The sequence below is a fragment of the Phascolarctos cinereus genome, unplaced genomic scaffold (assembly GCF_003287225.1).
Source record: "Phascolarctos cinereus isolate Bilbo 61053 unplaced genomic scaffold, phaCin_HiC Scaffold_2;HRSCAF=192, whole genome shotgun sequence".
Lineage (NCBI taxonomy): Eukaryota > Metazoa > Chordata > Mammalia > Diprotodontia > Phascolarctidae > Phascolarctos > Phascolarctos cinereus.
In genome coordinates, this window is record NW_027555625.1 from 363,011,344 (window position 1) to 363,024,778 (window position 13,435).

The 13,435-nt window shown below is 41.1% G+C and overlaps 1 long non-coding RNA gene across 2 annotated transcripts in view; it reads left to right on the forward strand.

The window, feature by feature from the left end:
• Nucleotides 1–12,683, forward strand: part of LOC144455655 (uncharacterized) — a 186,895-nt gene extending 174,212 nt beyond the window's left edge. For both annotated transcript variants that reach the window (XR_013484376.1, XR_013484375.1), the window contains exon 3: nucleotides 12,473–12,683. This is a non-coding gene — a long non-coding RNA (uncharacterized LOC144455655). The remainder of the gene's footprint in view (nucleotides 1–12,472) is intronic.
• The last annotated feature ends 752 nt before the right edge of the window (nucleotides 12,684–13,435 follow it).

Here is a 13,435-nt window from a genome sequence, read left to right on the forward strand (position 1 = left end):
GATCCTGTAAAGGACTTACGTACAGGAGAGTTTCATTAGATTTGTTCTGCTTGGCTCCGAAAGGCAGAACTAAAAGTAAATGTTTGGATTGTGAAGAGAGGAAGATTTTGATTCATGTGAGGAAAAAGTTTCCCTGAATTAGGGCTGTTCCAGGATGAAATGGGGCTACCTCTATAGGTAGTGAACTGTACAAAACTGGGAATTTTCAAGCAGAGGCAATGAGGTTATAGAGAGGGCAACCATTCAGACATAGGTTAGACTCAGTGATCTCTAAGGGCCCTTCCAGCTCTGAGATTCTGAGTTTCTGTCAGCTCCTTCCATGGCTGTTTAATTTGCTCAGACCCTTTCTTTTCTCACTCCCTTCAGTGGGGAGATGGGAGTTGTAAAGATCAAAGAAATGCAGCCCTTTCTAGGACAAAGCCAAATGCCACTCGATTGGCAACTTTCTCAAGCCAAACTCAGCAACACTGTGCCAAATACTGCACTGATACAAGAGAGTGAAGGCAAGCCTGAGGCTGCATAGGCCATGAGATAAGGGGCCAGATCCAAAAAGCCAGAGTCTGTGATTCCCGTAAGCCATCACAACGAAGCTGGCTATATTCCCCTTTTTGCATTTTTGTAATTTATTCCTAAACCCTCTCTATTGTTCTGGAATTTAAATTTTGAGTATTCATTACAGCTACTGACCCAGTTTCTTTGGATCACATTTGTATATTATCGAACTTTCATCTTCCTGCTCATTGCTCCCCCATTTTTATTCCCCTATTCTTACCCGTTCCAGAATGAACAACGTAGCAAGAACTTCCATCAAAATGTAGAAATCGGCCTCTTAGAAAAGTCATTTTCCTTACTGTACTGAGATTTGGTCTGAGGAGATTAGCATGGCCTTTTTGAAACTGGCCAAGTCCATTTCCCCCATCCCCACTAATAGAAGAAAGAATTGACAGAATTGTAGCCATGTTGGAACAAAAAGATTTTCTTCATCCTTTCACTTTTCTCTATCCTGACTCTCTCTGTGTCTTTGCTCACACCAGCCATGCCTGGAGTGAATTTCATACCTTCTTCCCACCCCCTATCATCTACACCTGTCAGAATCTCTCCCTCCCTTCCAGGCCTGGATCAAATGCCACCACTTCCTCCATGAAGCCTTCTTTGATTACCTGGGCTCACCTGATTTCTTCCTCCTCAGATTTCTCTAAGTACGTTAATCCTCTCTCTTACACTTCTTATATACCCTGACTTGTATCCTATGTAACTGGGAATTGAATTGGGCACACACAGAGTTTTCTAGCCTGTTCCCAGCTTACCACGTGTGCTAGCTTGGTGCTTTGAAGATGACAAATGACCTGGCCGGTCCCTCATGGCCTCAGTGCTTTGGGGATGATGAAGCACTTTCCTTATTGGCCACTGAGCAGGAAGAGACAATGACTTGACAAGATGAATTCCCAGGATTTTCCACCTCTAGATCCATGATCCTGTGATATGCTGATTTAGTGGATTTTTAAACAGGGAGTGCCTTCCCTCTCTCCTTCTCTTCCTTCTATTCTTCAGGTGGCATTCTGTAACTCTTAGATTTCCCATGAGATACAGCAGAAAGGCAGCTCACCTTTTCCCCACCCCAGTTGTCATTTGACCATGAGACCATGGCAACCTAAGTAAACGTCCTATCTAGGCAAACCCAAGATTGGATTTCAGAGTAGTAGCTGCCTCTTAAGTTTGAGCTTTTTCCTGAGTACAGATGATCAAACATTGACTTTGAAATGGATGTATCCAGCCTTCAAGTTGACCTTGTGAATTTAAGAGTTCTAGAAGTCCTGGGTTCCATAGTCTGAACTATAAAGAAGGGGAAAGGAACAAGTATTTATTAAGTGCCTACTATGTGCCAGAAATTGTGCTAAGCCCTTTACTAATAGTATCCTGTCTGATAATAAGAAATAATATTCTAGAAACCTTCCTTTTTGTCATTTAACATTCCCTGGTACCAATGAGCCACACAAGCCACTCATCTGTTATCATTTGCCCTTACTAAATGACTTATTCACCTCTTTTTCTAATCATATCTTGTTGATACGTTTTTATGTTAATTCTTGAGTGTGCATTACCAAAGGTAATATGCTGCAACCTACTTACATCATTCATCTCCTGATTGCTCTTTCAGCTACCCTCAATTTTCATTGTTTAGGGGTGGTGGTGATCTATGACTTTTAGCCACATAGACTTGCCAAAAAGAATATTGGTGCTGAAAAGATGAGTTATTACATTTTCCCAAATGCAGTCTAGGCTGGTCTGGGCCCAAAACATGATCTGACTGTAGTGCCATGTTCTATGTAATGATGGACTAACTTAGTGGGATTCTCATTGAACTGCGTATTATAATCTAAACAATGGGTATTCTTCACCTATTTGATTTTCCTCCCCTGTGTGGACTGATAACTTAAATGTCTTTTAGTGGTCATAAAAATCACTGATGAGTCCCATAGCTTTCTGAGGTTTGATGCAGTCAACCTGATGTCATCTCCCATCTTTTTATTTATTTATTTTTCATTTGGATTGGCTCTTCCTATCTCATCCAGGCAGAAATATAGTAGTCACTTAGGAACATAATGCTACTACTCATCCGCACCAGCACAGAAGCTTTAATCTGCTCTTTTGCTCTGACCTGAGCCAGTTTGCCCCTCCTCAGGCAGCCTGGTGCCTACACTCCCGGAAGCTCACCGTATTTGTATTAGATGCCTAATTAGCATTAGCCTTACTGCAGCCCAGAACACTTGAACCCAAGAGATTATAGTCCTTAGACCCTATACCTGGCTAATGTCATCCTAAAACAGAAGCATCTGGAGAGCCTCATCATTTATATGGAATCCTTCTTCTATGTGGATTCTGCACAGGGCATCTTTCATGACAGTGGTGAAAACTTTTGGTAAGCAGACTTTTCTTATACGTAAAACATATCTGGTAATGGCAGTGCTGGTCCATTTTATCTAACAGAATTGCAATACTATACTGAGTAAAGTGCTGGGACTCTGCTAATTGCTAATGCTCACAGCTGGCCTGTCAGATAGAGATATATTTAAGTGGTTTGTAATTGACCTTTAGCTCTCAGGCCAAGTGTACAAGCTGGCTTTCATTCTTAAAAAAAAATGCTGTTTTTTCCTTTTTCTTTAAGAGTGTCTTCTAGTTTTTCTCCAGCCAAATGTCAGTAATTGCCATTATCAGCTGCTAAAAGTAGAGAGTCAATAGAAGTAATAATTCTTAATGATAAGAAAGGGAACCAAATATATTTTATCTACAAGAAACATTCCTTCTTTCTTTCCTTCCTTCCTCCTTTCCTCCTTCCTTCTTTTATTAAATGTCTGTTATATGGCTTAGCACTATTCTCAAAGTTGTAAGGAAAGCAATGTAGAACATTCCTTACCCACAAAGTAATTGCAGCTTCATAGCAAATATACACTCATATTCTCAACAAATATGTTCTAGGATTTTAAGGTCCCACTGAGTTCTGATATTGCAGATCCTAAGAACTTTCCCAGCTCTAAAAGCCTGTGGTTTTATGATTCTAAGGTTTCCCCAAGCTCTATATCCTATAGTTAAGTTCTAAGTTCCCATAAAGCATGTTCTGTGACAGTGAAAGAAATGGGCCTCTTTATTCTACCCAAGTATGCCTCTAGATTTGAAGATTGGCTCACGTGGCAGTCACAGATAGGTGAGAAACACATCCCATGTTTCTCATCTCAACTGTGAATAGAAAAAAAAATTAATCACATCTCAACTGCTGACAGCCAAAAGAATTTGAAGCAAAAGAGTCGAGCTCAGCTGTCGGCCCTCCCTTCAGGATGAGAGAAACGGAACAAGCTTCCTCAACTTGGGCTTTGTGGAAGCTTCAGATTTCTAAATCCGAACAAAATCCCTTCCTTTTGAATTTGGCTTTTGTTATGGCATCAAATTCTTTGTTGGCTCTGTATCTTCACATAATAATGTTATACTACTTGGCATGATCCTAGGTTGTCTTTTTTTTTTTAATCTAGGTACCAACCTTCTAGGCTGGTAGAAGGGTATACACATTAAAGATAAAGATTTTTTTTTTCCTGGGTCAGCTGGCATAATTTTTGACCACCTAGTGGTATCCAGTAAAGGGCTAATGACTCAGGACTGCAGAACCAAGAGCAGAGGTGAGAAAAAGCATTTAAGAGTCCTAGGAGGAAAAGGAAAAGGAATAAAAATTTATTAAGCATTTACCCTGTCCTAGCCACTGTGCTAAGCACTTTATAAATATTTCTTATTTTATCCTTACAACAACACTGTGAATAGGTGCTATTATTATCCTCATTTTGAAGATGAAGGAACTGGGGTAGAGAAAGATTAAATGATTTATTCTGGGTCACAAAGCTGGTAAAGTGTCTGATGCTGAATTAGAACTCAGGTCTTCCCGACTCCAAGCCCCGTGCTCTGTCTTATATTTCTAAACCACTTCATGCTGTAGAAAGCACTTTCTTTACAGTAGCCCTGTGAGGTAGATAGCCTAAGATGCCCCCAATTTATAGATAGGGACTAAAATTGAGAGAGTTTGAAAGACTTGCCCAGTGTCATACAACTGGTGTCAGGGCTAAGCGTCAAACCTAGATCTTGACTCCAAACCAGAATTCTCTGGAGCATGCTTAGCTGCCTACCTACATTAAAAGCAAGTGAAATTCAAACATTTCTTAGGAACTTAATATATGAGGCCTTGTGCAAAGTGCTGGAGATGCAAAGACCCCTTGAATATCTTACAGTCATGAAGGGGACACATTCATATAAGCCACAGCACGAAGTAGATTGTGATGGGGGTAAAAGAGAGATCCAGATAAGCAGCCACGAAGTCAATCTTAGGGAGAGTTTAGGGCAAAGTTCATAGAGCAGGTGGCATGTGACTTGGGCCTTGAAGGAAGACAAAGATTTCAACATGTTGAGTGATGGAAAAGGAATGTCTTTCAGGCACAAGGGATGATATACACAAATGCTTAGAAGTGGGACAAGCAGATCAAGTCAGGAAACAATAAATATTCCAGTCTGACTGGACCATGTAGTTGTGTGAAGGATGGATTGGAGAGGGGAAGAGACTGGAAGCAAGGCAGGAAGGCCAGTCAAGAGATTCCAACTTGAACAATCTTTGAATTTCACATTCTATATTCTATGATCCTAATTCCCCTTCCAGCTGACATCCTGTGAATTAGAGGACATAATATTGACTTCAAAGAGTGATAAGACTCCTACAGGAAAAATGAGTGTCACATACTGCTCAACTATAAACATTTACACACACACATTGTCCACCTGTTCTATAAAACCATGAGTTAGGTGAAACAATATTTGGTGCCATAGGAACAATGTTGTAAATAGGAGCAACATTACCCTAAGGGGAAGGAACTGGTGAGGTGGCTGCTGATGTAAAACTTTGGGGATAGAACCATCATTTCTTTCATAGATGAGCTCTTGTCATTTTCTACATGAGATTTTTTTTTTAACCCAAAGCTATTAGTAGGTAATAACTAGGTGGCACAGTGGATAGAGCAGTGGCCTTGGAGTCAGGCAGACCTGAGTGTAAACACGGTCTCAGACACATATGAGTTGTGTGACCCTGAACAAGTAACTTAATCTATCCAGTTTTCTCATCTGTAAAATGGAGATAACAAAAGCATCTATCTGCTAGGGTTGTAGTGAAGATCAAATGAAATAGTATTTTAAAATGCTTTGAAAACTTTGAAGTGCTTGTGACCATTATTAATGAGTGTTATTCCATTCCCTCTCCTCCTCCACAGTTACCTTGTATTTATTTTGCATATATTTTGTTAGAACATGGAAAAGAAAGTAGCATAGGTTGGGGAGGTAAGGACGGTTTGTATCTGTATCATAATCAACAAGCTTACAGAGCTGTTTAAGCATGAAGAATATCCTTTGTAAATACTTTTATTCGAATTTGTTGTCTCTGCCACATTAAAGTGTAACCTCCTTGAGGGAGGGACCATTTGGTTTTTGTTTTTGTATTCCCAGCACATAGCAGGTGCTTAGTAAATGTTTGTTGATTTATCATTTGTGCTGATGAAGATTAAGGGCAATTAAAAGGGTTGAGAAGGAGCACACAGACTTTGGGGGTAATTGAATGGGTCTGAGGGATCAACTAAAAGAATAACAAAGATGCTATGGAAGGGCCAAAGCAAAGAGAAGACAGTTCCCACCAATTCACAAGGATGGGCAGGAGACGTTTGTATGGTTAGAGAAAAATGTTCAGAAAAGGGAGAGAGGATTAACATGGAATCAGGCATGTAAGGGAAATGCTGCAAGGAAGTAATTTGTCTCTAATGAAATCCAATCCTGCATGTGTTTTTTTTTTTTTAAGTGCCTACTCTGTGCCAGGCTGAGAGTCATTATGGTATAATAGGTGGAGGCTTGGTCTTAGAGTCAAGCTGGATTTGAAGCCATCTCTGACACACCTTAGCTGGCTATGTAAGCCTGGACAAATCACTTAATCTTTTAGGGTTCCAGGTAAGTCTCTCGGACTATGACTTGTAGAATAGTTGTCTGTCTGCATTTATGTAGGGAATTTCATCATCAGGCACTACACTAATAAAATCACAGGTCAAAATGTGCAAGGCACCATGTTAGGAACTGGAAGTACAAAAATAAGGTCAAAAACAGTTCTTGCCCTCAAAGAACTTGCATTCTAAACTTATACACATACACGTATATATGTATACATATATATGTATATATATGTATATATATATGTATACATGTACAAAGACACACATATACACACACACACACACACACACACACACACACACACACGCTATGGTCCATGAGGTCAGATACAACTTAACGACTGAACCACAAAAGATGTGTGTGTGTGTGTGTGTGTGTATCTATGTATACATACACACATGTCTATATCTATATTTATATCTTTGAGGAAGAGGAGACGCAGCAGTTAGGGACATTAGGAAAGGCTTTCTACAGAAGATACCAGATAAGCCTAATCTTAAAGGAAACTAGAGATTCCAAGGTGGTAGAGAGGAATGTGCACATTCCAGGCACAGGACTGAGGGGAGGGGCACCTGTGCAAAATTATGGAGGCAGGAAATAGATTGCTGATTTTGGCATATAGCAAGTAGGTTAATTTGACTGCAACATGGAACAAACATGCAATAAGACTGGCAAAATAGGCTGGGGTTTTAAATTGTGAAGGGCTTTAAATTCCAAGCTCTGGAGCCTGTACCTTATCTTTATGGTAAGAGGGAATCACTCATGATTCTCGAACAAGGGACTGATATGGTCAGATTTGTGCTTTAGGAAGATTATTTGGGCAGCTATGGAAAGGCTGGATTGAAGCAGGGAGAGATTGCAAACCAAGAGGTTAGTGGACAGGTGAGGGGTGATGAAGACCAGAACTGGGAGCCAGGGGAGTTTAAATCAAGAACATAAAAGTTACATTGTGAAAGTAGACTTGAAAAAGCTCGGTAACTTGGTGACAAAGCTTGGATTTTAATTTGGGCGGGGCAGGGAAGGGATATGAGTTGGCGGTTCTGATACCAAATCTCTGTCCTGTTACAGCATTAGTGTGTTACCTAGACCCCAGTTCTTGTTCAGCTGAAGGCCGTGTAGCAGTGGTCTATAACAACATGAGTCACTTTGCATCCTAAGATCCAGAGTCTTGCTTCATCTTTTCTCTTGTGTGATAAAAGATATAAAGTTAGATAGGACCTGCAGCGGATGTTCTAATGGATTCCATTAGCTTTAGTAACCTCTTTTGTTGTTCAATCATTGAGTTGTCTCCAACTATTCATGACCTCATGGACTGTTGCATGCCAATACTGTCCATAGAGTTTTTGTGGTAAAGATACTGGGGTGATTTGATATTTCCTTCCCCAGTGGATTAAAGCAAACAGAGGTTAAGTGACTTACCCAGAGTCTCACAGCTAGTGTCTAAGACTAGATTTGAACTCAGGGCTTCTTGACTATGGACAGCTAGGTGGCACAGTGGACAGTGTGGGGCCTGGAGTCAAGAAGACTCATCTTCCTGAGTTCAAATCTAGTTTCAGACACTTACTAGCTGTATGAACCTAGACAAATCACTTAATCCTGTTTGCTTCCTTTTTTAATTTGTGAAATAAACTGGAGAAAGAAATGGCAAACTACTCCAGTATCTTTGCCAAGAAAACTCCAAATGAGAGGTCATGACAACCCTGAATGATTGAACAACAATAACTTCCTGACTCCAGGCCCAGCACTTTATTCACTGGGCCACTTAGCTGCCTGCAAGGGAAACAGAGGTTAAATGACTTGCACAGGCTCACACAGCTACTAAGTGACTAAGGCTGCATTTGAAGTCAGGTCTTCCTGACTACAGGCCTAGTGTGTTATCCACTGAGCCACCTGCCTGTCTCCTCAATAACTATACCTTTTTCCAAACTTAGTTAATTGACCTCTCAGTAGTTATGCTTTCAAATAGACTACCTTTAGTTACGTGCATAGCTCATTATTATTTTCCCTTACCATGTGGTTAAGATATTCCAAAGAGGCATCCTACTGGGAGGAAGGTGACTGCTTAACACATTCTGGTCCTTTAGTGTGATTATTATTAAGACATTATTATATAATTAATTGTTAAATTAAAAATGTTTAAGGCATGTAGGCTCAATGTGAGTCAGCAGTGTGATGCATAGGCCAAAAAACAAATACTCTCTTTGTCTGCATTAATACAGGCAGAGGATGAAAAATAACAGAGGAGATATTGCCCTGTGGGTGTTAGCCTGGTCAGGCCACATCTGGAGAATTTTGTCCGCTACTGAGTGCCACATTTTAGGAAAGACCTCGACAAACTACACCACTTCAAGGTGGGCATTCAGGATGGCCAAGGGACTAGAAACTGTGAGAACTGGTGTGTCTGAATTGGTTGAAGGAACTGAAACAGCTGAAGATGGAGAAAAGAAGACTTGTGAGGAGCATGGGAAGTGCTGTTCTGAGTTACCAGTATTGGCAGGGTTCTGATTTGGAAGAGCAAATCTGTGTTTTGTTTTTGTGCTGAGCGGAGCTTGAGGCAATGGGAAAAAAAAAAGGACTGGAAGGGTACGACCTGTGGGAACTTGGCCTTCTTTAGATCCCTTCTCCACCTTGGGGGGGGGGGAGATGTTCTCTCCCACTAAGTGGGTGGCCCTTTGTGGGTCAGGGTCCAGTTCTCTTTGACACAAACTCCTCACTCCCCTCGGACTCAGGGAATCAACCTGGAGCCCTTATCCAGATCCTTTAGCAAGAGGCTTCAGCAGATTTGTTACCAAAAATGTTCCAGCTCTGGAAGAGATGGAGTGGGGGTGGGTTGAGAGGCGGACACCTGGGGTTCTGGCTCAGCTTGCTCAAACCTGTTTACGCTTAGAAATTTCCTACAGTGGAATGGGCACCTCCCATATGAGGTAGGGAGGTTTTCAGGCAAAGGCCAGGTGGCTACCTGTGTCACGGAAGCTGGAGAAGTGATTCCTGTTTCAGGATGGGGTCAGACTAGATGGTCTTGAGACCTGAGCTCCCTTTCAACTCTGAATTGTGATGGTTTTATGTTCCCCCAATTCTGTGATTCTATGACTTTATCACTATAAAATGAAATTCAAATTTTCTGACCTGGTATCAAAGGCCTCCCACAATCTGGAACCACTTTTCTTTTTCTAGACTTACTTTATTTTCCATTTATTCTATGCTCCAAATAAACTGGACTGTCCTTTCCTCCCTCTCCCCACACTCTTCCACCCAATTCTCTGTGCTCTCCCATTTTCATGCCTTTCCTCACACAGTGAGTGGTAGCTGAGGGTACAATGGACAGAACACTGGGCCTGGGAGATATGAGTTCAAATACAGCCTCAGACACTTGCTAGCTGTGTGACCTTGAGCAAATCATCTAACCTCTGTCTGACTCAGTTTCCTTAACTGTAAAATGGGGATAATAATGGTACCTGTCTCTCCGGGTTGTTCTGAAGGTCAACTGAGAGAACATTTTTGTAAAGGGTTGAGCACAGTGCCTGGCACATAGCAATAATAATTACAATAACTAACATTTTCATAGCACTTACCTAATTTCATTTAACAAATGCTTGTTCTTTTTCCTCGCTTCCTGTTTCTGAAATCCCTTCTCCAGCCCCCTTCCCCCATTTCTACCTGTTAAAATCCTATCTATCAATTAAAGCCCAAATCAAACATCATGTGTTCTGTGAAATAGTCCCGATGGTCTCTGATCCTTCCAGGAGGTAGCAGCCTTTTCCTCAGAAATCCCACAGCACCTCTGTTGTATTGTTCTTTAATGTATTTATCATGTCTTATCGAATATGAGAGTTTCAGAGTAGTCAAGTTTGTGTCACATTTTGCACAAATGCCTACATATTGCTGAGCTGCTCTGCATAGTGGGCAAATGATTTGACTGTAGATTGTAAACTCCAAGAGGTTGGGGGAGTCATGTATTATCCTATTTAGTATTTCTTCTGAAAGTGGTCTGTTGACAATGTCTGTTGAGCAGAATGAAAATGAATTAATGGAAATGCTACAAAAGGATTCCAGGAAAAAAATTTAGGGGTTTGGGGGTGGTGGGTAGGAAGTTTCATGTTCTATCTTCCAAAGGATTCCTTTTCTTATGATTGTCTGCCTTGGAGGGAAACTGGTGTATGCGCTGATGCTGTAGTCCAGGTCTGCCTGATTGGCTGGCTTACGAATCCAACCTGGCCCATGCCCAGAAATGCAGACTCCCAGGCCTGCTCAAAGTGCCCCAGGGCCAGGCTAAGCAGGCACTGCCTGCGGGTGCACCACTGCTGGAGCTCTAACACTAAAGTTGCCCATTCAAAAACAGCCGAAGTCCTCAGCCCAGAGCCAAGTTACCAAGGAAGCCTCTTTCCCCAGAATGGGATACAGCTGAGAACCCATTTGATTTCCCTTTCTTTTTACAAGTGAAAATTCTCCAAACTCCACGTGCATGTCATGAATATGTAAACACTGCCATCAGCCGTTGTCTTATTTCGACTTATTGGCAGGATTTTTTTTTAACCTTAAAACTGAGAGAATGCGAAAATGCCTGCTAATTGCTGAGCCGGTCTGCACAGTGGGCACATAATTTGATTTTTAAATATGAACAGTTTACTCCTTGAAGAGATTTTAAAGAAACTGTTACATTGCATAGGATGGAAAGGCATAGAGGGGCTGCCATATGCATAGGTAAGGGGAAGGAAGACCCTATCACTGATGAGATCATGGATCTTCCCTCCAAAGCACCAGAGTTACTTGTTCTGATTGATTTGCTGGTAGGGCTTGGAGGGGGAAGTTGGAGTGGGGTGGGTAGAATGCTTGTGAAATGGATTATTCGTTCTCAGTGGTTTCCTTAACATTTTGGACACAATTTTGCTTCTGCCTCCATCTCTGAATTCTTACAATATCTCGATATTATCTAGTAAGATAGAGTAGATTATCTGAGTCAGACATGAAGCCTTTCACATATATCCTGACTTCTAAAAAGTCCAAGACTATGTTTGGAATTAATTCATCATAGTGAAGTGGAAAGAACAGTGGATTTGGAGTCAGAAGACTCAAGTCTGCCATTTATTATTATGTGACCTTGGCAAAGGATATAACTTATCTAGGCCTCATCTCTTACATGAGGGGTAGGTGACCTATAAATAGGTCCTTCCTAGCTCTAACAGTCCGTGTGCTACAATCCTAAGGCCACTTGTAGCTCTAACATTCTTCATTCTATGATTCTAAGGAGGCTTCTAGCAACATTTCACTTTCTTCAACTCAAATATCCTACCTTCTGATTCTAAGGCCCTCTTAGTTCTAACATTCTGTTTTATCATCGTAAGGTACTTTCTAGCTGTAACATTTTGTGTTCTGTGATTCTAAGGTCCTTCCCACCTCTAATATCCCATGTACTAGGATTTTAAAGCAGCTTCTAGTTGTAACATTCTTTGTTTTATGAGTCTAAGGCACCTCCCAGCTGTACCATTCAACATTCTGTGACCCTAAGGGCCCTTCCAGCTCTGACATTCTGTGATTTTGTGATCAGATCTTCAGAGCCAAAAGAACTTTGTGTGTCCCAACAATGAGGGAATGCAGAGTGAAGTCCATGCCTGATTGATATGACAGGAAGACAGAGAAATGGAGAAAGTGAGAGAGTAAAAGAAGGTTCTCCTCTCCCCACAAAGTCATACTTTAATATTCGACTCTCATTTTCATCAATCAGGAAAGCAATACCCCCTAGATTAGTGCATTAACTTGTTTATCTTTTACAATGAGAAAAAAACTCCATTGCTTCATCATTCATTCCAGAGTTGGGGGTGGGGGGGCAACAAAAGGCAGCCACCAAAATTTGCATGGTGCTCAATTATACATTAGTGAACATCACTTGGCAATCTGTTCATATCAATTTAATTGGATTTTAATACTGCCTCTGATCTTGTTTTCTAATTAACAGCAGCGCCTGGCAATAAAGCAGAACCATGCACCCAGCAACACCTTTGATCTCGACCATATGGAGTTCCTCCTTGCTCTTGAAAAAATCTCCCTTGTCTCCGAGAGAAACTGGGGCCCCCAGATGGCCACATACCACTCCTGACCACGACTTCATTGATTATGCTATTTTCTGATTGGTCCTGATTGAAAATAAATAAAACGTGCCTTTGGAATGGGATGCAAATGGGTGTCACCAGCTTCGGGTAATGTTGATAGTTTTCTCAGCTCATTTTTAGATGGCAAATATTTGAGTAAACAGACTTGACTCAGTGGGCTGGATGCAGGAACACAGTTTCATAAGCAGGAGGATATGTATATGTAGTATGTGTGCATAGGAGCACGTAAAACTGTGATGCTATTGTGTTGGGGTCCGCTGCTGACTTGATGCACAATTTGGGACGAGCTGCTTCCTTTTTCTGGGCCTCAGTTTTCCTATCTGTAAAATAATAAATTTGGGCTAGGAGTCTTTATTGGTTTCTAATGCCAACATTCCATCTTCTATATCACTTTTGTCATAGAGGTCATGGAGGTCATATCATGCCTAGTATAAAAGTCTTCTTTATCCTATGGCTAATAAAAATAACAGCACCATAACAGTAATCCCCCGACCCGAGTTCTTCCGAAAATGGAGACTCTGAGTGAGATTTATTTCCTTGCTTTTCCTTTCATCTTCTAAAAAGAATTCACCTTCTCATAGCCTCTGAAAGTTGAAGAAACATTTTCCCCAAAAAAATATACCCTATGAGATGAATTTTGCGTTTCATCCTCATTTTCCAGGCAAAGAAACTGAGGCTTAGAGAGGGGATGTGACTTATCAAGCCCAGAGTTGGGGGCCAAACTTAGTTTTTCCTAATACAAACTCATCTTTCTCCATTATACTGTCAGAATAATTTCCTTCATGCTCTGTTGTTTCTTGAGTTTCTAA